This window comes from Lissotriton vulgaris, chromosome 3_1 (assembly GCF_964263255.1).
Source record: "Lissotriton vulgaris chromosome 3_1, aLisVul1.2, whole genome shotgun sequence".
NCBI lineage: Eukaryota > Metazoa > Chordata > Amphibia > Caudata > Salamandridae > Lissotriton > Lissotriton vulgaris.
The window spans coordinates 254,451,846-254,474,124 of record NC_141689.1 but is presented as its reverse complement, the minus strand read 5'-3'; the positions used below and the strand labels follow the sequence as shown (position 1 = coordinate 254,474,124).

The following is a 22,279-nucleotide window of genomic DNA, read 5'->3' as shown; positions in this document are numbered from 1 at the left end:
CCCTAGGAAGTAGCGCCGGCCGTGTGTGCTAACAACGTGCGTGCTGACATCATCGGAGGACAGGAACACGAGGAGGAGCGGACAACAGCGCGGGCAGGAGCGGAAAACTTAGCCAGACTGGAGGGAATGAGGTACGTGAACCGTGGGGAAGAGCGGTGAAGTAAGGCGGACTGGATGAGGACAACAGCGCATGGAGGAGCGGAGAACGTAGCAAGACTGCAGCGCCATGAGGTATGTGAGACGCGGGGAGGAGCGGTGAAGTACACGGGGAGGAGCGGTAAGTGAGGCGGAATGGAGCCGGATAGAGGACTGCAGCGGGGCGTGTAGACTGGCTTGGTGTAGTGGGGGGCGGTGAAGTGAGGCGGACTGGAGGGTGCAGACATTTAAGTGAGAGTAGTGGGGGGCGGTGGAGTGAGGCGGACTGGAGCGGGGGCCTGGGTTTGTGCGACTGGGAGCAAGCGCTGAGGTATGGTGCACGCAAGTCTGGAATGCTGCCCCCAGCCCCCTTCTGCCCCAGGCAATGCTGGGGTGGGCTGCTACTACATATATATTTTGAATATATATCCTGTGTGGTCTCCTTTCACTTGGTGCTCAAGGGGGTTACATATGGGAATACAGCTGGCTTCACATGCCAAAAGAGTTTAGCCTAAGACTGCTTTGTCCACGCTACCACTAGGATAGCTGGTCTATAAGGTTGACTAACAACCAATCACCATAAGGGTTGTTTGGACTGATACAAGGTGGTCACTAGAAACTAGTGAACATTATATATCAGGCCAACTTCTCACATTGGTGGCAGCGGTGGGATTTGATCTTGCTATGGGAGGTAGATCCTTCTCCTACCTGGCAGCTAAAACCTGGAACTCACTCCCCACTCACCTTCGTCTCACTCAGAACCACCTAGCATTCAGAAAGCAACTTAAAACTTGGATATTTGACAAGTAATTCCCCACCCTTCCTCAAGCGCCTTGAGACCCTCTGGGTATGTAGCGCGCTATATAAATCAACTTGACTTGACTTGACTTGACCATTGTAATCTTTGCCAATACCTTGTGAAAGATCATACAGTTAATTATAGGTACATATAAAAAACAAGATAGTATATTTAAGTTCTACTGAACTTAGTGTTGTAGAGGATAGGGCTTAGCACACCCTGACTACAACTACTAGAGAGGGTTTAGTAGGAGAACACATAGAGTAGGTAGATTGCAACACATCCACCTCACTAGAGCAAATGGCTGGCACAGAAGGAACCAGTGGGATTCCAACTGTGGAGGGTGACCAACCCCAGGCACCATCCAGATTTGCTTTTCTCACCTTTCAGGAGTTGAGAAATTTGTGTTCAACAAGGAAGCTGAAACAAGGGTCCAACCCTACCACTCAGCAACTCCTAGAGCTCTTGGAACAGTCTGAGGCTCTAAAAACCTCTGAGCCAGTCTCTAAGGATGATGAAGAGGTCCTGACTCCAACAGAAGATGCTAGGGATCCCCTTGTCCTCATTGAGGATGATGAAAGTAGTAACCATGATGATGATGATAATGATGATTCAGATCAGGTAGGGGAAGAGTCTGATGGAGGAAGGTATAGCCAGGGTACAGTCAGGAGGCTTAGTCAGGCTAACCTAAGTCACCTTGGAGCTGAAGATGAGCCAGCCCCATTCAGGCCTCCAAGTAGACTTAACCAGGGGTATAGGAGGAACAGGAATCACTCAAGTGACTCCCAGCACTCCAATGCCTTCAATGGCCCTGGAGTCCCTACTCAGAGAGGGAGGACTTCCCCTCAGAGGAGAGAACATGAGGCCAAAATGAAAGAAGCTGTTCTTAGGATTCAAAGACAGGAACTTGAGGTTGCCCTGGCCAAAGATAAGTTTGCTCGTGCTAGAGAGCATAGAGTAGAGAGAGCGGGTTAGAACCCACTGGTGGCAGCAATATCCCTAAGGATAAAGATAGGTCCTATGAGAATAGAAACCTAAGCAAGATTGTGCCCCCCTACAAAACAGCGGATGACATCCACAAGTGGATAACTGCTTTGGAGAGGGCCTGCAAAGTACAGCATGTACCCCATAGTCAGTGGGCAGCAATCTTATGGCTCTCCTTTTCAGAAAAAGGTAGAGACAAGCTCCTCACAGTTAGTGATGAGGATGCTAACAACTACTCTGTCCTGAAGAGTGCTCTGATTGATGGGGTTGGCTTAACCACTGAGCAATATAGGTTGTTATTATTAGGGAGATTTGTAAAGCGCCTGGTGTACGCCTACAGGCGTGTCCCCGCGCTATGAAAAGTGGGGTAAGCAGTCCAAGCAGCCAGCGCAACCGGCTACCGTCTGAATAAGTGAGTCTTAAGTTTTGTTCTAAACATGAGTTCTGAGGACTCCAAGCGTAACTCTGACGGAAGGTCATTCCACTGCTTCGCTACCAGATATCTGAACGACCTTCCCCCCATACGCGCTTTCCTAATTTTTGGAATTTTCAGAAGACCTGTACAGGAGGAGCGCAGAGTCCTTGTGGGCTCATACCTGGTGACCAGGCTCTGTAGCGGGGTAGGGGCTTTGCCACCCAGGATGCGGTGACACGTGGCAAGGGCTCTGAATTCCACCCTGCTCCTAACAGGAAGCCAGTGCAAGGCCTGGAGTGCTGCCTTAGAGGAAGATCTTCTAGGAAGCCTCAGAATAAGGCTAGCGGCAGCATTTTGTAGCATCTGTAGGCGGTTGAGAGCCTTTCCCGTGGCCCCCAGATACAACAAATTGCCGTAATCCAGGCGTCAGGTGACTAGGGCATGCACCAGCGTCCGATGAACAGATATGGGCAGGAAATCCAAGACCTTTCTCAGAGTTCTTAGAACTCCGAAGCATGTCCCCACCACTCGGCCAATCTGGGGGCCAAAGGCAAGGTCAACGTCCAACCAGACCCAGAAGACAGACTCAGGACTGGACTGATTTTGTTGATTGTGCCACTAAGGCTCTGGAGGGCTGGTTACTGGGAAGAAAAGTTACTGACTATACAGGATTGAACAATCTTTTAATGAGAGAACAGATTCTAAATAATTGTCAGAACCAGCAGTTGCACCAACACCTGATTGACTCAGATCTGACCTCTCCCCAAGAATTGGGAAAGAAGGCAGACAAATGGGTTAGAACCAGGGTTAAGCAGAAAAACCAGGCCCAAGGGGGTGATCAGAAGAAAGCAGACCGGAAGGGTGGGGAGCAGAAACTAAAAGACCAGAAGTCTTCTACAGGGCCCCAACAAACCACGGAGGGGGGTCCCAAACTTCCAAAAAGAAGAAGAATAATGATGGCCAAAGGAAACCATGGTGTTCTACATGTAAGAACACTAGTCACTGGACCAGTGACTGTAGAAAAACTGGAGCCCCTACCACTGCAGCCCCTAAGGCACCTGCACCCCCTAGTACAGTAAGCAGTGGTAGTTCCCAAACCAAGGGTGTAGTAGGGTTAACCCTGGGTACTGAGGTGGGTTCTGGCCTAGTCAGGATCCCCACACAGGCTGTCTTGATCTGTGATGTGGACATAGCCATGAACACTACTGTGAGTCCCAGTAACCTGGGCAAGTACAGGCAGACACCTTTAATAAATAATAAAGTGGCTCAAGCCTATAGGGACACCTGTGCCAGTGTCACCATGGTGACACCAGCATTTGTGAACCATGGACAGATTGTACTAGGTGATAATTACCTAGTGACCAACGCCAGCAATGTCACTACTACACATAGTGTGGCTGTTGTTAATTTCTCCTGGGGAGTGGTAACTGGCATCAAAAGGGTTGTGGTACGTGCAGACCTCCCAGTTGAATGTTTGTTGGGCAATGACCTAGAATCCTCACTATGGTCAGAAGTGGAATACAGGACTCATGCTGAGATGCTAGGAATTTCATCACATGTCCTTGCTGTGACCAGGTCACAGGCCAAAAAGGGCCTCACTGAACCTCAGGTCTTGGATCCTGGAACAATGGACCAAGCACCTACCAAGAGAAAGAGCAGTAGGGTTGAGGCAGTGCCTTCCCTCCTACCTACAAGTGATGATCAGCCTTCACAGGAAGCTGATTGTAAGACCCCTGAAGGAACTGTCCCAGAAGAGCTTGAACCTGACCAGGTTGAGTTTCTTGGGGCAGGGGGACCTTCAAGGGCAGACTTGAGGCAGGTGCAGTTAGACTGCCCCTCTCTTGTACCCCTCAGACAGCAAGCTGCTGCTGAGGCTGCTGGGAATGCTCAAGGTACCCATAAAGTATATTGGTATGATGGACTTCTTTATTCAGAGGGTAGAGACCCCAAGCCTGGTACAGCCAGGAGGTTGGTCATACCTCTGAAATTTAGGGGCTTCCTTCTAACCTTGGCCCATGATATTCCTTTAGCAGGACACCTAGGCCAGAACAAGACTTGGGACAGGCTTGTCCCTCACTTTCACTGGCCTCACATGTCTGAAGATACCAAGGAGTTTTGTCGCTCCTGTGTGACCTGCTAAGCCAGTGGCAAAGCAGGTGGCACAACAAAGGCCCCCCTGATACCACTACCTGTGGTGGGGGTACCCTTTGAAAGAGTGGGAATTGATATTGTTGGACCAATGGATCCTCCCACAGCATCTGGGCACAGATTTATACTGGTGATAGTGGATCATGCCACCAGGTATCCAGAGGCTATTCCCCTAAGGACCACAACAGCACCTGTTGTGGCAAGAGCCCTCCTGGGAGTATTCTCAAGAGTGGGCTTTCCAAAGGAGGTAGTATCTGACAGGGGTGCAAGCTTCATGTAATGTATGTAATGTATGTGTTCTTGTAAAGCGCACTGCTGCCCTGAGGCGTCGTGGCGCTGTAGACCGCTGGGGGACCCGTCCTGGCTATCCCTGTGAGATGGTCCCTACTGGGTATCTCCAAGGTGAAACCAGGCCTCCCCGGCGAATGTGGGGGGCCGTTGTAGAGATGAGGCAAGCTAATGCCCAGAGTTGCCGAGTGTGATCCCTGGTTAGAGTAGGCACGGAGGCGAGAATTATCGAGTCCGCTGACCCTGGTCCACGACCCTGCCGCGTCGGGAATTGAACCCTGGTCCCGGGCCGTTCTCTGCTTCCGGGTCTGCCGCTTCTAACCAGTGAGCCACACCACTCCTGTGGAAGTGGCTCACTGGCAGGATACTTAACAGCAATGTGGAAGGAGTGTGGTGTTAACTACAAATTCACTACTCCCTATCATCCACAGTGTAATGGCCTTGTTGAAAGGTTTAACAAGACCATGAAGGGTATGATCAAAGGGTTACCTGAGAAGCTTAGGCGAAGATGGGACATCCTTCTACCCTGCCTTCTGTTTGCTTACAGAGAGGTTCCACAGAAGGGGGTTGGCTACAGCCCTTTTGAGCTTCTGTTTGGGCATCCTGTAAGGGGACCCCTATGTCTGGTGACACAATTGTTGAAAAGAAGGGAGAGGTTACCTACTTGGTGGACCTAGGCACTCCCAGGAGCCCCCACAGGGTGTTCCATGTCAACAGACTAAAGGCATATGTTGACAGGGCAGACATGGGCTTGCTCATGGCTATAGATGAGGGGCAGGAGGAAGAGAGTGACCCTCTCCCAGACCTGCTGTCTCAGAACCCTGAAGATGGGTCAGTTGATGGTGTGGCCTTAGGTGGCAGCCTCACTGACCAACAGCAAAATAACTGCAGACAAGTCTTACAGTCATTCAGACATATGTTCTCATTGACACCCAGTCAAACTAACTGGTGTACCCATGTGGTGGACACTGGTGACATTCTTCCTGTGAAAAGCAAGATTTACAGGCAACCTGACCACGTCAGGGACTATATAAAGTCTGAGGTGCAGAAAATGCTGGAGTTAGGTGTCATTGAGCCTTCAGAGAGCCCATGGGCTAGCCCAGTGGTTCTGGTCCCCAAACCTCACACACAAGATGGCAAGAGAGAGATGAGGTTCTGTGTGGATTACAGAGGACTCAATGCTGTCACCAGGACAGATGCACACCCAATTCCAAGGGCAGATGAGCTCATTGATAGACTGGCTTCTGCTAAGTTTTTGAGCACATTTGATTTGGCAGCTGGCTATTGGCAAATCAGGTTAGCTGAGGAGTCTAAGGCCAAGACAGCATTCTCAACCCCAGGAGGTCATTACCAATTTGTGGTGATGCCCTTTGGTCTGAAGAATGCACCTGCCACTTTTCAAAGGTTGGTGAACCAAGTCCTTACTGGGTTGGATGACGTTTGTGCAGCATATCTAGATGATATAGCTGTCTTTAGCTCCACCTGGGAGGATCACCTGATTCACCTGAGGAAAGTACTTGAGGCTCTGCAAAAGGCAGGCCTCACTATCAAGGCTACAAAGTGCCAGAAAGGGCAGAGTAAGGTTGTATACCTGGGCCACCTTGTGGGTGGAGGACAGGTTCAACCACTAAAGAGTAAGATCCAGACCATCAAGGACTGGGCTCCTCCAACTACCCAGACTCAGGTCAGAGCTTTCTTATGTCTGACTGGGTACTACAGAAAGTTTGTTAAGAACTATGGGTCCATTGTGACTCCACTTAATGACTTGACATCCAAGAAGATGCCCAAAAAGGTTCAGTGGACAGGAAACTGTCAAAAGGCATTTGATGACCTGAAGCAGGCCATGTGCTCTGCACTAAGCATGGGTGGAAAATCCGTTCCGCTCGCGAATTTAGCAGATTTTCGGTAAATTCGCAATCCGCGAACGCTCGCGAATTTACCGAAAATCCGCAAATTCGCACGCAGCGGATTTTTTTTTCTTGGTGATACAATTTTGTGGCGTGCCGTGTAAGTTCGCAATTGCGAACATGTAGGTGCGGCGGGCAGCAACAATCTCGCACTCGCGAAATTACAAAAATTGCAATTCTGCACAAGAAATCCACTAGCAAGCAGCATAGACCTTCTAAAAATGATGATTTTTATCAGAATAACTCCTCAGGTTGACATTTGCCTGCACTTTTTTGGATTTGAGGCCTTTTGACTTTCTTTGGATCACTTTTGGATTAGAAATCAACTTTCACAAGTAAGCTTGTTTGGGGCATTACAGTTGCTGTAATGCTGTTCTGCAGAAAAACGAGTTTTGCAAAAGTGAAAGCATTCAGCAGGTTCAAAAGTTCAAACTCATCATTAGTAACCATTCCCTGTAGTGCTTCCTGACTGGGGCCCCTCCAGAGTTCAGTTGCTAGTTGCAACAATTGTATGACCCTGCTCTGACCCTCACAGCAGGCTCATAAAATAGCTACAAGTAGGCCACAAAGGTCCTGGAAAAAAAATTTGCACTGCAACAGAAAGCAAATTACAGATAAGGAAGCAGGTGCCAGACTGGAATTTTAAAACAGTGACACATTAATAAATCAACCCCAAATTAATTCATGTCAGTTGAAGCAGGGCAGGTGGCATTGATGTACCAGAGGGTGGCATGGGTGAAACAGAGGGTGGCAGGGGTGAAACAGAGGGTGCTGGGAACCTGTGATGATGAACCAGACGTAGAAACAACATAATCGTGACCGTTGCGAGCCGACATGTAAGTTCGCAATTGCGAACTGGTACAAAACCCTCGCGAACTGGCAGAAATCCTTGCGAACACAAAAAAAAAATTCGCGAGAATTCGCGGATTTTGCGGATTGCGAGTTCGCAAATTCGCAAAATTCGCGAACGCCAGATTCGCAAAATTCGCTCATGCTTACTCTGCACCTATCTTGAAGAGTCCTGACTACTCCAGAGAGTTCATTGTCCAAACAGATGCTTCTGAGTTGGGGGTGGGAGCTGTGCTTTCACAACTTAATGTAGATGGTCAAGACCAGACCATTACTTTCATTAGCAGAAGGCTGACCCCTAGAGAGAAACGTTGGTCAGCCATTGAGAGGGAGGCCTTTGCTGTGGTGTGGGCTCTGAAGAAGTTGAGACCATACTTATTTGGAACTCACTTCAAGATTCAGACCGACCATAAGCCCCTCTTGTGGCTAAATCAGATGAAGGGTGAAAACCCCAAACTGCTCAGGTGGTCCATTTCCCTCCAGGGGATGGACTTTACAGTGGTGCACCGCCCAGGGACTGACCATGGTAATGCAGATGGTCTCTCCAGGTACTTCCACTTAGAACAAGAAGACACAACTGGTCAAGGTTAGTCTATTGTCCCTGCGTTTGGGGGGGGGCGGTGTAGGAGAGTAGGGTCTGCTATCCTATGGTCACCCCAAATTTTTGCTTTTTGCTTCACTGGTTTATGACTTAATGTGGCTGTGGGCCTGCCAATCAGACCCACAGCCTGCTGTTCTCTCTCTAAATGTATGCCAAGGCACTTTAGGTGCCTTACCAATTGGAAGATGAGTCACCTTGTGAGTCCCTGTAGAGTGTACTCTAGGTACCCAGGGCATCAGGGCATCCAAGGCCTACCAGGGGCTGCAGCACATATTGTGCCACCCCTGGCCTGGCCTTACTATTTGACACAACTGGCTGATCACTCAGCTGGGGCAAGGTGGTGTAATCACCCTTTGCTTTAGATATAGTATCTCTATATCTAACACATACAAGGACACACAGTAACCTATAAGTCACTCCTATGGCGGGCCTTATCAATCCTGGAGGCAGAGTGCTCGGTTATGTGTGAGATGGTGCTCTAGCATAAGCTGAGCCTGTATGCAGCTTTGGGAACCATGTCCTTTAGGTGTTTCCTGATAACGTCATACCATATACTCTTAAGTGCATTATGAACCTCGCGGTTAAATGCTAACTCTGGTTTGACATTATCAAAACATGTCGAGTAAGGTGTCATACAAATTGGAATACTACCCCCTCGCCAATTCTGGCGAAGGGGGGAGCATTCCACCCTTCTAGAGGGACATGACATGTACAGAACCTAAACCCCGGTTAAAGTTAAACAGAGGCTCAGCATCACAAAATGGATGCTGCCACCACAGACACAAGTCTGACCTACTGCTGCTGGGAGTCCTTCCAGCGAGGGAGGCTTGGACAAAGGGTTTCCTGCCTTGGGAGGCTCTAGCACCACCCCAGACAGGATTTTGTGTATCTGGTTAGGTAGGGCTGAATAGAATCAGACATGCCCGGGCACACAAGGTGTCCCCGTGCACAGGCCAGTTCAAACCGGTGCTAGGGCACTCCAGCCCCAGCTCTGGCGTAAAACTGGACAAAGGAAAGGGGGTGTAACCACCTCCCTTCCTGATCCCACCCATAGGAGGGACCTAGTAGTTAGTCCAGCCCCTAAAATTGGTTTAAAAGTAGGAGCTGAGTCCCAAGACGGTATATTACCCTGAAATTCGACTACAAGAAGAAGAAACTCTGGACCTTCGACGTTCTGCTGCTCAGAAGACTGAAGAAACTCCCTTGTGGCCAAGGAGTGGCCACCCTGTGAACACAGGCACCATCCAGCGATCAACGACTGCTTTGCCGCCGCCTCCCACCGGAGCCCGAGCCCAGAGTCCACGCTGCTGAAGAGACAAGCTTCACAACATCACCTGTTGGCACCCGACAACGCCTAGTTCCTTCCTGGTTCCACGCCGGTCACTGGCTAGTGACTGTGAACATTGTCCCCTCTGCTTTCAGGTCTTCATCACTTCAGATCCACCCTTGGATCCACCAGAACTCTTCACATCAGGTCGCCTGCAGCATCAACACTCCAAGGCTCGATCTGAACTCCTGCAGAATCCCGACACCCTTTGGCTCCACTGCACCCGCTTCCTGTGGGTGAGGTAACGCTGGCACTCCGGTGATACCGAGTACTTTTGCACTCCTAGTGTCCAGATTCCAAAGGGTTACGTTCTAGACTGACCGATAGACTTCCTACCTTCACCTTTTTTAATTTTACACATCCATTGACTTCGATGTAAACTACTTCTAACTTTGCACACTGCAAACCAGATCCCGTGGTCCTCCTAGTTCCTAACTTGCGTTAGTACAACATAGCCCCAGCGATTCCCAAGGCCCTAGGCCTTACTTCCTTTCGACTCGTGGTACTTATACCACTTCTTTAGTATATGGTTTTAGGGGCCACCCGGCCTATCCATATTTGTGCCACTTTTGTATATTTATCAATTGAATTGTTTTAACGTGTTTGCTTCTGTGCTCATAAAGAGTTCAGGGGACTATTTGTAGTAATAAATACATATATATTTTGAATATATATCCTGTGTGGTGTCCTTTCCCTTGGTGTTCAAGGCGGTTACATATGGTAATACAGCTGGCTTCACATGCCAAAAGAGTTTAGCCTAAGACTGCTTTGTCCACACTACCACTAGGATAGCTGGTCTATAAGGTTGACTTACAACCAATCACCATAAGGGTTGTTTGGACTGATACAAGGTGGTCACTAGAACTAGTGAACATCATATATCAGGTCAACTTCTCACATTATGACCATGATAATACGGCCTTGTGATTTCCCGTAGAAGCCCATGTTAACACCAGAACATAGGCTTCTATGGTAATTAACAAGGACGTAATATCAAGCCTCCCTCCCAACATTAATAAAAAAACCATAGGCCCTTGTAAATTCCCATAGCAGCCCAAGTTCTGATGTTAACCTGGGGTGCTATGGTTATTCACAAGGGCATATTATCAAGCCTATTATCGCCGCTTTATCGGCAGTTTCCTGCCGATAAAAACGACGATAATGTGTCGCCTTTTGTGGATATTATGGCTCATTGCTCTTTTTTTGATCAGTAAACTTAGGTGCATATTATCAAAGACCGGTGTTACAATTATCGCCGTTTTATTGGCAAGAAACTGCCGATAAAACGGCGATAATGACCATGATAATACGGCCTTGTTATTTCCCATAGAAGCCCATGTTAAGACCAGAACATAGGCTTCTATGGGAATTTACAAGGACGCATTATCAAGCCCACCCTCCCAACATTAATAATAAACTCCAGACAATGCAGGTACCCGGAGCTGGGAGGTCATTTTACATATCACTGCCCCAGAAATGTGGCGTTCCCCGCGACGTGTACGGAGAGAGAGAGAGCTCAAAACATATATATTTTTTAAAAAGACCCGAGGGGTGCCGCTCACCGAGACTGCGGGGAGTAGAACCGTAACCCCTCCGCCTACTTCAAAATAAAACCAGGGGAGTGCCGTTCCCCAGTGCTCGGTGCACCTTACAAGCCCCCATTATGCAGAAAAATTGCCCCCGTAATTTGCCCCCCCGGGACCTATGAATAAAACGGACTTCTACTTTTTTTTCACCTTTTCCACTGCGTACAAGTACTGCACGAGTACCCCGCTATTTTTTATTTATTTTTTAATAAAAATTGAGCCTAAAGATCAATGTACCACCCCCTGACCAAGACTATAGGCTCAGAATGTTTCTACCCTGCCCGTTTCCTTATTTCTCAACTTTGTTTTGCTGTTTTCTTGTGACTCTGCTCTCCCGACAAACAACATGGCTGCCAACACTTCCTGGTTTGGAGTATTGACAGCCAATCAGCATTCAGCTCCTGCTCGTAATTGTACGTATTTCCATACACGTACGCCACAATTTTTCTCTAAAAAATAAAAATAAAAAATAGAGCCTAAACAACCATGTAGGACCCCCTGAGCAAGCCTAGAGGGTCTGAATGTCTCTACCCTACCCCCTTCCCTTATTTCTCAACTTTGTTTTACTGTTTTCTTGTGACTCGGTTCTAGCGAGGCACAAGATGGCCGCCAACACTTCCCGGTTTCGAGTGTTGACAGACAGTTCACAGCCAATCAGCATGCAGCTCGCGCTCGTAATTGAACAGATTTCAGTACGCGTACTGAACTCCGTCTCTAGATATCGCTATGATTTTACTTGCAATTTTCTCAGAAACTACTGAACGGATTTACACCATTTAACAAAAGGCACAATCTGCGAACAGAACTGTACCTCTCTGCCAAATTTCGTGTAATTCCGTTCAGCCGTTCAGCTGTAGCCCTGGCTAAAGGTCCCTATGGAAAATTGCATCGGGAAAACACGTTTTGGGACCCCCATTTTTTCTCGGCCCCCACTTAACAAATCACCCCCAAACTTTCAGCGAAGGAGCGGAACCAAGCAGGCCATTTTCTTGGAGAAATTCACAAAGATTCATCCACCGGTGCCAAAGTTATTCCAAATAGAATGTTGTGGATTTCCTATGGAAACTAGGTCCTAACTATAACTACCTACTGGCAACCGCCAGTGGGTAATATATATATATATATATATATATATATGCATGCATGCATGCATGCATGCATGCATGTATATATATATATATATATATATATATATATATATATATATATATATATATATATATATATATATCCCAGGCACAGTCCGCTGTAAATATGTGTCAGCCGACACACACAGGAGCACACCACAAGTCTGTGCAAGTATGTTTTATTTCATAAATAGAAAACCCCCCCTCCAGCTTTGACAGACGCGTTTCGCCTCTCTGGCTTTGTCAATGTCCTGTACCTGGGAAGTGTTACGCGGCTCACCACCGCGTTCAGGAAGCACCCGAGGTGTGTTGCGCGACGGCGGTGATCTAAACTTTGTTCCGGATATATATATATACATATATATATATATATATATATATATATTATATATATATATATATATATAAACATATAGTCACACACACATATGTATAATATATATATGTATATATACACACATATATACATATATATATACATGTGATATACATGTATGAAAAATATTTAATTTTCAGAAAGACACACATTCACTGGATGATGTCATCAGTGATGTCATTTGAGATGTCATCAGTGATGTCATGAATGATGTCACTGACCATGTCATGAGTGATGTAATATGTGACGTAATCAGCAGTGCATTGCAGGCGTGCGAGTTTTAGTTAGCTGAACTAACTCTAACTGGGGAATTTCAATGGTTTTGTACGAGTAAAATGTCCAGCTAAATTTAACGCCCCTGAAACCTATTTTTTTTTCAGTGAATTTTTAAGGTTTTTTAAATGCTAATTCCTAACTATAACATGTCTGAAACCTATGGTTTTTTCCGTGAATTTCAAAGGTTTTTTAAATGCTAATTTCTAACGTTAACATAACTGAAACCTTTGGTTTTTAAGTGCATTTCTCCAGTTACTGGAGATACCTGTTGGGCTTGTTGGCCCTCAGGGACCCTCAGTACTAAAAGAGAGTTAATCCCCCAAAATAAAATGCGCCACGGGGTGTGTTTGCACAGTTGTGAAGGAAGGGGGCCTAGCCTGAATTGACATGTCTGCAAACACAGGTACCTCCAGCGTGCGCAAGAGAGCTGTTTTGCAGAAAGGTGTTCAAAGGCCACGCCCCTTTTTACAACACTCTGCAACGCAGCTCTGTGGCGCTTTCTGGAGGTACCTTGTGGGCTAGTTGGCCCCCGGGGACCCTCAGAATTGAAGAGGAGTTAATTCCCCAACTTAAACCGCGCCACAGGGTGTGTTTGCACATGTCAACTCAGGGCCCGCCCCCTCCCTTCACCACTGTGCAAACGCGCCCCGTATCGCCTTTTAAGTTGGGTATTGGATATAAGATGTATTTGTTTTTTTTTAATTTTGGGAAGGGGGCTGCGTGGCCCCCCTCCCGAGGCCAAAATCTGCCCCAAGGACCCTATCCCCCGGGGCATGGCCATATTGTTTATTATTATTTTTTTGGGAGGAGGGCTGCCTTGCCCTCCTCCTTAGACAGGGTGTGTTTGCACATGTCAACTCAGGGCCCGCCCCCTCCCTTCACCACTGTGCAAACGCGCCCCGTATCGCCTTTTAAGTTGGGTATTGGATATAAGATGTATTTATTTTTTTTAATTTTGGGAAGGGGGCTGCGTGGCCCCCCTCCCGAGGCCAAAATCTGCCCCAAGGACCCTATCCCCCGGGGCATGGCCATATTGTTTATTATTATTTTTTTGGGAGGAGGGCTGCCTTGCCCTCCTCCTTAGGCAATTTATGGCCCCGGGGATCCCATCCCCCGGGCCCGGCCTTTGTTTCAATTTTGTGAAGGGGGGGCAGCATGGCCCACCTCCCGGGACACTTGTAGCCCCGGGGACCCCATCCCCCGGGGCTGGCCCTCTCCGTTGGGGACCGTGGACCCCCCACGGTCCCGCTGGCTTCCCGCGTCCCCTTGGGAGCCGGCATTGCTTCTTCACACGAGGAGCTGTGAAGATGCAGCTCCCCGTGCGGAAAAGCAATTTGGTTTGAATTTTGAAAGAGAGAGCAGGTTTTCCTGCTCTCTCTTTCAAAATTCAAACCAAGTGTGCTATGGCAGGGCGGGAGCCGAATGGCTCCCGCCCTGCCATAGGAGCCGGCCCTGGTGTTGGCGGTCCCCATGGCCACAACAAGGTTCCAGGAGGGGGGGCCGCGTGGCCCCCCTTCCACAATCTACAAAGCCCCAGGGGGAGAGGTCCCCGGGGCTGGGGGGTCCGTTACGGACCCCCAATTTAAATATTTAGAGCCCCGGGGTGGTGGCGGTCCCCAGGGCGTGTGGAGGGGCTTGAGTCCCGCACACAGAATATTTTTTTTTAAAAGCCCCGGGGGTGGCGGTCCCCAGGGCTGCGGGGGACCATGAGCCCCCGCCAATCTTTTCTTAAAGCCCCGGGTGGTGACGGTCCCCGGGGCATGGGGGACCTTTGAGCCCCCCCACCCATATATTTATAAGCCCTGGGGGAGGAGGTCCCCAGGGCTGTGGGGGGGCGTGAGCCCCCACCAATCTTTTCCTAAAGCCCCAGGGGTGACGGTCCCCGGGGATTGGGGGGGCTGTGAGCCTCCCCCACATATTTTTTAAAAGCCCCGGGGGTGGCGGTCCCCGGGGCTTGGGGGGTCCTTTGAGCCCCCCACCCATATATTTATATGCCCTGGGGGTGGCGGGCCCCGGGGCTGGGGGGGGCTGTGAGCCTCCCCCACATATTTTTTAAAAGCCCCGGGGGTGGCTGTCCCCGGGGCTTGGGGGGTCCTTTAAGCCCCCCACCCATTAGTTTTCGAAGCCCCGGGGGTAGCGGTCCCCGGGGCTGGGGGGCCTGAGAGCCCCCCGCACACAATTGAAAAAAGCCCCGGGATTTGGCACCCCGGGGGCTAATTACCAAGGAAGCGCGGGAGCCCACGCTTGTTTTTTGCTGATTTTTTTTCTTTTTTTATTAAAAAATTGGGCCCTGGGGGTCCTTGTGGGACCCCCTAAGCAGGCCTCGGGGGTCAGGGTGTTTCTACCCTGCTCCCTTTTTGCGTTTTGTGCGGGGTATTTTCTGCTTCGAGGCACAAGATGGCTGCCAACACTTCCTGGTTTGGAGTGTTAACAGCCAATTAGCATACAGCTTGTCATCGGGAGGGTGCGCGGATCCAGGGCAGCCATAGATATATGTGATTTTACTTTTGATTTTCTCAGGAACTACTGAACGGATTTACACCATTTAACAAAAAGGCACAAGTCTGAACCAAGGACTACCTCTTTACCAAATTTGGTGTAATTCCATTCAGCAGTTGGGCTGTAGCTGCAGCTAAAGGTTCCTATGAAAAATTGCATGGGGAAAACACGTTTTGAGACCCCCTGTTTTCTCGGTCCCCGCTTGACAAATCACCCCAAGACTTTCAGGATAGGAGCTGACCGGAGCGCCTCACGAGTTTTGAAAATTTCATGAAGATTCTTCGACTGGAGCAAAAGTTTTGGGAAATAAAATGCTGTGGATTTCCTATGGAAAATAGGTCTTAACTATAACTATCTACTGGTGACCGCCAGTGGGTAATATATACATATATATATATATATACACACACACACACACACACATATATATTAACATTAAACAGATAGGTATTTTGTAGATACTCTTCAGGTAACCAGCCCGTCACACTCTAGTAAAACGAATCCATCTTGATTGCATATGACTAACAGGACCTCACTCATAAAACCAAAGATAGCTTATATGGAAAAATGCAAAGGAATTCTGCGTAGCTGAAGTGATCAGACCTCACTCAGTAACACTACCTAACTTCACTCAAGTACCCTTCACTGTGAGAGAAGTAAATTCTATAACCTCATAATAAAACCTGATTACCTAAAGCTGGGCAAGCAGCAGAAACTAGGGGAGAACTGAGTGATTAGAACCACACGCAGAAAATAGAAATAATCTTTAAATAAATAGTGGAAGGAAGGCCAGGTGTACACAAAAGTGTCATGCCTTTTCCATAACACATGCACTATTTTTAGGTCAAGCCTAAGCCATCCCGTTAGGGATGCTTGGTGAGATATAAAGTAAGGGCCCTGAAAAATGCACCCAAAGGCGGATTGCCTACAGTGCATGTGAGCCTGGCGCATGCACATCGCACATCGCACACCATCAGCATCAGACTTCAAAGGAAGCCGCTCCCCCACCCCCGCAATGCCGCTCCCCCGTTCCCACCACGCAATGCCGAGAGCTTGTTGTTTACAAGCAACACCCCAGCTGCTTTGCCACCTCCTCCCTTCCTGCTGGCATTCCCCCCTCCCTTCTCGCCCAGTACTTGTTTCCCCGTCGCATATTTCCAGAGTTGTTTTGAAGTAGTGAGCCACACTTACACATAAAAATCATAGCTTCCAACATGTCGGGTAATTTTCTTTAAACTCTGGATTTTTGCCTTGAATTAATTGGACCACGAGTTATCACAGGCTCCTCTCCGCCCCCTTCCTTTAATGGCCCTCCCCCTTCCCCAGCACAGAGCGTGCAAAAACAGAATTCTCCCTACCTTATTTGTTGGCCTACATTTCACTGCAAACTGTGGCCGTAATCCGGCTCCTCTGCTTGCCGTAACCCCTCCCATTTCCCCCTCCCATCCTGGTCAGCCTCGCTCTCAAAAGCGCCTCGCTTAGGCACATACATATCTTGGACCCTCGTTGTGTCTGGTATCACAAGCCACTGCTGAGCATTTTAGAAACACTGCGTACATCTTTCGCAAAAAAGAATAAACATTGGTTAGGTTGACAGTCCTAGTTAGTGCTTCCTGCAGAGGATCATGGATGCAAATGGGGGAAAGAAGGCCTCAGAATCCGCACAGGCAAATAAGTGTTGCGTTTTTGTTGTTGCAAAAAGCAAGACACATCTCTATAAAATAAATGCTTGCGACTGTAACAGATCTAGTCTGTGTGCTCACACATCAATTGCATTTGTATTTACTTTGCAGGTTTCTTACAATGAAGCAAGAAATGTCTATCAAAAATTGTTTTCCCGTTCTTTTTTCAAATCAAAAAGAGTGCTGAAGTTCAGGGCCAGAATAACATGACATGAAAGGGGCTAACACGGAAGAGTCTTTAGTGGTGGAACCCTTTGCACTGAGTGCCGGATTAAATGCTGTGGAGATACACACAACTACAACCACACACACACAGCCACCACCACAACGACACATACAACCACACACACAACTACAAACACACACACATACACACAGACAACCACATACACAACCACACAGACAACCACACACAACCACACATATTACCACACACACACACACAACCACACACACAACACACACAACCACATACAACCACAACGACACACACACACACACAACCACACCCAACTACACACAACCACAAGCACACACAAAACCACACACAACCACACACACTCAACCACAACCACACACCCAACCACACACACACAACCACAAGCACACACACAACTACACATACACACAACCACACACTGCGCCCTCACACTACTTTAGGCCACAAACACTGCACCCTCACAGTCTGCACCTTCACACACTCTGCACCCTCACACACTCTGCACCCTCACACACTCTGCACCCTCACACACTCTGCACCCTCACACACACTGCACCCCCACACTCTGCACCCTCACACGCTGCACCCTAACACACTGCACCCTCACACACTGCACGCTCACACACTGCACCCCTGTTTGTTTTCGGCACGTATTATTACTTCACTCACGCATAGCTTAACAAGCATTTGCAATGCAATAGGTCTCGCGCAGCTGTTCTCCAAACTCTATTTCGAGTTCCGAACAAACCTCTGCCACGCTCTGTTGTGACCCTTTTGATGCACGATTCAGAAAAGGGGGTGGTGATGAACAGAGTGTCTGAATTAAGCAGACCACTCTTACCCAGTCCAAAGATCAGGGCTTGATCCATCACCGTTATTTAACTCACTGCCCCATCCCAGCTCAGAACCTGGCTATATGCAAATCAGTCTGTCCCTGGCCCAGTGCATCATGGGAACAGGGCAGACCAAACTACCAAGCCAATTCTTCACCAGAAAGGAGACAAGCTTCCGGGGACCGGTTTCTGGCATTTCAGCCATCGTCGGCCCGGCTTGCTTGAATCCTGATGGAGCAGTGAGTAAGGGACTCATGTCTGAGTATACCCTGCCACATCTATAGTGGCCAAAAACGATTCAGAAAAGGGGGTGGTGATGAACAGAGTGTCTGAATTAAGCAGACCACTCTTACCCAGTCCAAAGATCAGGGCTTTATCCATCACCGTTATTTAACTCACTGCCCCATCCCAGCTCAGAACCTGGCTATATGCAAATCAGTGTGTCCCTGGCCCAGTGCATCATGGGAACAGGGCAGACCAAACTACCAAGCCAATTCTTCACCAGAAAGGAGACAAGCTTCCGGGGACCGGTTTCTGGCATTTCAGCCGTCATCGGCCCGGCTTGCTTGAATCCTGATTGAGCAGTGAGTAAGGGACTCATGTCTGAGTATACCCTGCCACACCTATAGTGGTCAAAAACGATTCAGAAAAGGGGGTGGTGCCGTCGTCGGCCCGGCTTGCTTGAATCCTGATGGAGCAGTGAGCAAGGGACTCATGTCTGAGTACACCCTGCCACACCTATAGTGGCCAAAAACGATTCAGAAAAGGGGGTGGTGATGAACAGAGGGTCTGAATTAAGCAGACCACTCATACCCAGTCCAAAGATCAGGGCTTGATCCATCACCGTTATTTAACTCACTGCCCCATCCCAGCTCAGAACCTGGCTATATGCAAATCTGTCTGTCCCTGGCCCAGTGCATCATGGGGACAGGGCAGACCAAACTACCAAGCCAATTCTTCACCAGAAAGGAGACAAGCTTCCAGGGACCGGTTTCTGGCATTTCAGCCGTCATCGGCCCGGCTTGCTTGAAACCTGATGGAGCAGTGAGCAAGGGACTCACATCTGAGTATACCCTTCCACGCTTATGGTGGACAAAAATGATTCAGAAAAGGGGGTGGTGATGAACAGAGTGTCTGAATTAAGCAGACCACTCTTACCCAGTCCAAAGATCAGGGCTTGATCCATCACCGTTTTTTAGCTCACTGCACCATCCCAGCTCAGAACTTGGCTATATGCAAATTAGTCTGACCCTGGCCCAGTGCATCATGGGAACAGGGCAGACCAAACTACCAAGCCAATTCCTATACTGGGAAGGAAACAAGCTTCCGGGGAAAAAAAAATGAAAAAACGCACACTCCTTGTAAGCACTGCTTTTAGGACGTTTAAAACTGCACAAACATCCCTGATGCAGGATTATGTTGACATGAGTACAACACCCAGTGGCAATGGCAGTATATTCGAACCATTGTCATGATGAAAGTTGAGCTTTAGAGTACTCACCCTACCTGCAAATACCTTGCATTAATGGCTGACTCACTCTCACTGACTATCACACTCTCACTGACACTCTCACAGACTCTCACTCTCTCACACTCTCACTGACACTCTCACAGACTCTCCCTCTCTAACTGACAGACACTAACTCTCACTCACACTGACTCTCACTCACACTGACTCTCTCACTCTCACTGACAGACTCTCCCACTCTCACTCTCTCACTGACTTTCCCACTCTCTCACTCACTCGCTCACTGTCACTAACAGACTCTCACTGACCGACTCGCCCACTCTCTCTCACTCACTGACTGACTCTCCCACTCACTGACTCACTCATTCACTGTCCAGACTCTCAGTGAGCGACTCACCCACTCTCTCTCACTCACTGACTCTCCCACTCACTGACTGACTCTCCCACTCATTCCCACTCACTGACTCACTCACTCTCAACACATCTTGCATTACAAATGCAATAGTTGTCACATTTGCGAAAGTTTAAGCTATTTGCATTGTAAATGACAATGCTATTAATGTATCTATTTTCATAACCAACACATAAATAAAAAAAGGTGTCATTTACAATGCCAATAGCTCAAACTTTCCTAATGCGAGACCTATTGCATTGCGAATGCTTGTTTTAAATGTGTTATTTAACAATCGGTAACCATCGAAATACCCATTTTCATCTATTCAGATGTGTATCTCTCGGACAATGCAACCATTTCAAAGTAGCGCTTTATTTCAATGCGCCCTTGGTTGTGTTAAGTTTAGGGGAAGTTTAATTCTGGAGGAGCTCTATCATAAATAGCTGTGCTGGTCCCAGCAGAGCCGACAGACAGAGCAGCAGCTCGGAAACAGGGCGCTGGGCTTTCCTCCTTCCGAGCTGTGCTGTACGAGCTTCGTGAAACTATACCGTTAAATGAATGCACGTATGATTGTGCGGGCGCATAAAAACAGGCGCTCAGGTCTTCTCTGAGCCCGCGCAGCTGTTCATGATACGCCTCCTGGTTATGATGCGTTGCGTGAGGAGGATGAGGTAAGGGGATTCTAGGAAAGGGGTTCTAGGAAATTTGATGTGCAATGCACCATCTCCACAGCGCGCTTTCAGGTGCACGTCCCCGAGAGCAGGCGCCCAGAGCCCCCCCTTTTCCATGACACTCACTAACATATTGTATTGTCAGCTTTCTGTTTGTTTATGTACCAGAAGCAGGAGGCTGTGTGCATGATGCCTAGAAAAGATCTTGACAACAAAGCAAATATGTAGTTATCGGGGGCGCGAGGGGGGAGACACTATATGTTTTACAGTGTGTTCTTCTACGGAGCGCGGTACCGCACAGGGGCAAGGGCGTGTGTTAAATTAGTAAAAAATGATGAAAGCATGAAATGAACTCATTTGGAACCTAGGCTGTCGTCCATGAAGCCCCTCCCCCATGCTGCAGGTTATACGTCTTTGTTGATTTTAAAATGAAAGCACATTTACAATCTGCAAATTGCGTTATGTCAAAAAAAAACTCAAAGTAAAAAAAAAATAGAGCAGATGAATTAAATGCCAGTCAACGAAAAAGGTCAGAGCGTGAAGCAGAATTTGTTCCAGGTGAGGAACCCTACTGCAGGTTATCATGCAAAATCGTGCGTGTCTAACGGAGGCAGGGGCGCGTGCATAAATAAAGGGGTACTTGTCGTACTGAGCCCAGCACGGAGTATGCCTGTCGCCCCCGTGAGTGGTCCATGCCAGGGGCTGTAGGGGTGCTACTGTGCCCTCCACTACCCCTGTCACGGGCTGCCAATGAGCGGGTTGTTACCAGGATGCTGTTCTGCGTCTCTGTGGGCGCTGCGAGGACACGCTTGCACGTCCTGCTCCAGCCAGCTGCCCCAGCCATGCCAGGGACCTCCGGGTCAGAGCATCACTTATGAAGAAGCACTCACCTGGGGGGGCCGCCGCGCCAGTCTCAGGGGAAGCCGCCCCTGCCGGCTCCTGCCGGCTCTGTTTCCAAGGTGTGTGTTTGGGAGGCTGGATCGCCTCCTCCTGCCTCTCTCGCATTGGATACCAGCGCTGCCTACCTTGTGTTGTGATGCATCTGGCAACAATGTCTGTAGCGCGCGGCTGCAGCCTCCTCCTCGTCAGAAGCAAGGCCTGCAGGCCCCGCCCACCAGCTGGCGTCACGGCCACTGAGCTGTCAGTCACAGCTGAGCGGCCACCTGCAGCCCTGAGCAGCTGACTGCTGGGCTCCCAGCAGCTGCTGCTGTCCCCGGCAACTTTTCTAACGTAGCCTTAGCAGGACCGCATTTGTTATCATGCTGCTGAAAAGGCTACTATGGAGAAAGTTGTACCAAGAAGCTAAAAGTAAAGTGTGCATCACCGCATGGAGTATGTACATGTTTGAAGGCACGTAGCATGAGCGGTAGCGCACCGAACAAGCACTGGCAAAGCCAATAGGTCTGGCGTTACCCGACAGCTTTTTAGCAATTCTTGATGTGTTTTGGTAAGGTTTTTGCAAAACCTAATTGTTCAGAAGCTGCCAGGCCCTAATCAATCTAAAAATGCATTCACTAAAGGCAGCAATCAATGTTGTTTTGTTCTCAAATAAGCATACTCAAATTTCTTTCATATTTTCACCATACTAATTCACCACTAATCCTTTATGGGTTCAGAAGTAGCATGCCACTCTTCAACACGCCATCAAGGGTAGCAAGCGCTATATATCTGCAAACCTTTTCTCCTCTTATATC

At 48.6% G+C, this 22,279-nt stretch overlaps 1 protein-coding gene across 1 annotated transcript in view; it reads right to left on the bottom strand.

Annotated features, from left to right (window-relative positions):
• Positions 1-21,615, bottom strand: part of MAPK4 (mitogen-activated protein kinase 4) — a 514,768-nt gene extending 493,153 nt beyond the window's left edge. The window contains exon 1 of the mRNA XM_086960385.1: positions 21,476-21,615. The gene's annotated coding sequence lies outside the window, so the exon portion shown is untranslated. The remainder of the gene's footprint in view (positions 1-21,475) is intronic.
• Between the last annotated feature and the right edge of the window lie 664 nt (positions 21,616-22,279).